Source organism: Dermacentor andersoni, chromosome 2 (assembly GCF_023375885.2).
Source record: "Dermacentor andersoni chromosome 2, qqDerAnde1_hic_scaffold, whole genome shotgun sequence".
NCBI lineage: Eukaryota > Metazoa > Arthropoda > Arachnida > Ixodida > Ixodidae > Dermacentor > Dermacentor andersoni.
This window is the reverse complement of record NC_092815.1, coordinates 198,270,880-198,274,359: the sequence shown is the minus strand read 5'-3', so window position 1 is coordinate 198,274,359 and position 3,480 is coordinate 198,270,880.

The following is a 3,480-nucleotide window of genomic DNA, read 5'->3' as shown; positions in this document are numbered from 1 at the left end:
TCTCTTACAGTCGAGCGAATGCATTTGCTCAAAACAAGTGCTTCGTCACACAGTCGTTGTAGATGTCATGACCCAAGTTCCCTGCGCAGGAATCAAATGTCAAAAAAAGATGTATATGTCAGAGTGAACTTTTCCTTGATTCTTGACGAATGACAAAGCGGTAACATTTAAATAAGACGTTATGCTTTTTTGTACAATATAGGGTGACTATTCCTCATATATCTTTTTAAAAATTTGTTCTCACGTCACACGGATCTGACGGCTGTAGTAATTATGTACATTCGGAAAAGCTTCAGCAGGAAAGCCAATACGGCTCCTCATCCATGAATCTCTTGCGCCCGAAGAGGGCACTGCGTTTCTTATTTGCTAATACGAGCTACAGAACCACGCCAGAAATGCCCTATATGGATAGCAATCTAAACACACTGTTACTAAAAAACAAGCGTTAGGTGACCTTTACTGCCTTCTACCTAGTATACGCACACACTGTCTTGTCGTAACGTGCCCTGGCAAAGATCAGCGCCCTAGGCTACCGGCATATTTTAGTGCGATTCCCTTTGGTGTGAATAAATGCCTGCATCTGCAGGCGTGAAATGCAGGCGTCAAATTCGTCATGTCAGCCCGGACAAATTAAGTAAGTTAGGCAGTATTACATCACCGGAGAAAAGCCAGACGAAGGGGTGCAAAGTAAAGCACACGGAACAACTTGTCACATGTGCCGAAGGTGTCGTCTATCGTGTAGAAAACATTACGTAGGGCAGACGGAACAATGCCTAAACGAATGGTTAAGAGAGGCCTACAGAAAGATGAAAAAGGGAGGACAGGAACACCTGGCGTGACGTTGCCAAGACTGTAAGTGCAAGCCATATCTTGACAACACTGCAGTATTGTTTAGAGACAACAATCAGCGCGCGCGCGAAATCGCGGAAGTTGCAATAATGAGTAGTGATTATTATGAGTGCGTCAGCTCAGCGTCTCTTTCGTTATCTGCCAAAGAAACACATTTTCTTGAGGCCAGTTGGTGACAATTGTTTAGTTACGCGCACATGTTAGACCATGCGATCAAATGATTAGCCATGTTCCTTATTTTCTTTTCCGTTTCTTTCTGTCTATCTTTCTGTATATATTTACGACACCTTCTATTAACCGTAGGTTGGAAGTTAGTGCCTGCCCTGTTCGTGTCCCTTTGCGGTTGTTGTAAATTCTGCGCTTAAACAGTACCTAGTTAGCTACCTGCTTGGGCTACTATGTACGTGATCGAGGTCCTGAGGCCATCGTGCACGTTCCTTCGTCGTCATTGGAGCTTCATTATCTTACTGTCGCTATGCCGTCGTCGTCATGCTTTCTACACCGGCCTGATAGTTCCAATTGTCAATAGCTTTAAAAGCTAGGTATGTTCACGGGGGGATGATGTCATCGTGTTCGGTGCATTGTCTTCATTCTAACTTTGTAATCCAAAGCTCGTCACGGCATCCTAGTTATACCGTCGTTAGCATACAGTCGTGATGCATCCATTTTCATGCCACCGTCGAATGCCATCGCGGTTATTCCATTTTGTCGTCACTGCACCTTTGTCATCCAACTCGTAAGGCCGTCGTTACCAGACGCTGTTCCTAATAAAGTCGTAGACACGCCATCACCGTCATACATTCGTCGTCAACCCATTGTCATGCTGGCGTCGTAATTGCATCGTCATCGTGCAGTCGTCGTCATGCATCCGTTGTCATACCTTCGTCGTCATACACCCATCGTTGTCCCAGTTTCCTCATATTGTTGTCATGCCATCGTCGTTGCGCAGTCGTCTTCATGCAGCCATTGTCATACCGTCGTCATCCTGCCGTCGTGTTCACGCCATTGTCAGCACTTCAACTTCGTCATACAGTTTGCGTGATGCCGTCGTCGTCAGCCCTTCGTCGTCATACGCTAGTCTTCATCTCATTGCCCTCATGCCGTTGTCATCACGCTGTCGTACTTATACCATTTCTGAATCGCCATCAGACTTTTGTCTTGCCATCGTCGTCATATCGCCTTTGTCGTTTCACTGACTTCATTCCTTCTTGGTCATTGCATGGTTGTCACTGCGTCCTCGTCATACAGCCGTCTTCATGCTGTCATTCTCATGGGTGACCTTGGCAAGTGAGTGCCATAATAAAGTAGGCTGACATTGGAGACAAAGTATGTCGCATATAGCCGAAGCAAAAGAAGTTTCAGTACGACTACTAATAGTTTTAAATCTGCATGATTTCATAAATGCGCTGTGCCACTATACTGCTGGCATGCTAATACAACTATGCATTCGTGATTCGTGTAATTTTGCATTCGTGAGAAAATTAGTTCTCTTCTACAAACATCCCCTATTGGATTGCATCCCACATACACGAGCCTATGATAAGCTAGGTAAAAATTTGGCATATTATTGTTCTATTACCCTGTGTCAGCGCCGCGATGAAAAATATGGAGCTCTCGTATGACTCCGCGCACTTTTATGGGGCCAGCCAAAAAGAGCAAAACACGAACACATAGAAAAAAGAAACATTGCAACTTCCTTCCAACAGAATTCATAGAAGAGAAAGAAAATCTGACCATCTGATGAAAAACAATCCTTGTTAAGAGGTTGCCAGCGCGTCACTATTGCATGGCAACACCTGTAAGTGACCTTTGCACTTAGTAGAAAATTCACTTGCTCTTACATACAGTGTCTTCTTTTAGTTCGAAGCCCACTTTTTTTAAAAGAAACCTTACAAAATTTGCGTGAATCGCATCAATACCAAGGAAATATGCGCACAAGCGGTCATCATTTACCACAAAAATCAGAGTAATCTCTTAACTAATATAATCTAATTTCGTTAATGAAGTTCGTAAAGAACTTTACGCCCCATATTTTTGTGGGAACTTCGAGGGAATGTCATAGCAGTCTAGTGGCGTGTTTCCACATTTCAAAATGGCCATGTAGACCGAGCTAACTGGCGTGGAATTATTGGTTCAATTTGGTGGAATACGCAGCTGCATGGGGAAGTGCGGCCTTTGGTGCAATCTCCCTGTGACGTGTATGGCGGCGTAAATTAGGGCTTCGCCGCACCTTGTCGAAAAGCGGTCTGCCTCGCCCAGGCTATGCGCCTAATCGAGAGTTCTGCATAGCGCATTTCAGAAAAAGCACCTGGGAATAGGGAAGTGCGACGGCACCTTCTACGATTCCACAAGTTTTAAGTTACAGGTGCAGTGGACGCAGAGCCATGCTTAGCGATGCCTGATGAGTAACTAGGTAATAATGAATGAATCACTTTACTCCAGTCATTTTGATCTACATGGACATTTTGAAATGGGTAAACACAGAGTTAGCCTATTATGACGACTGTCTAACTTTTCAATACCAACATGTGCTGTGTAGGTCTGTAAATAAGAATTGTTGCGCTTAGCTTTAGTTATGAAAATATTGTAGTGCGTTTACGAGCAAATAATGTCCTCCTGGACAGATAATTC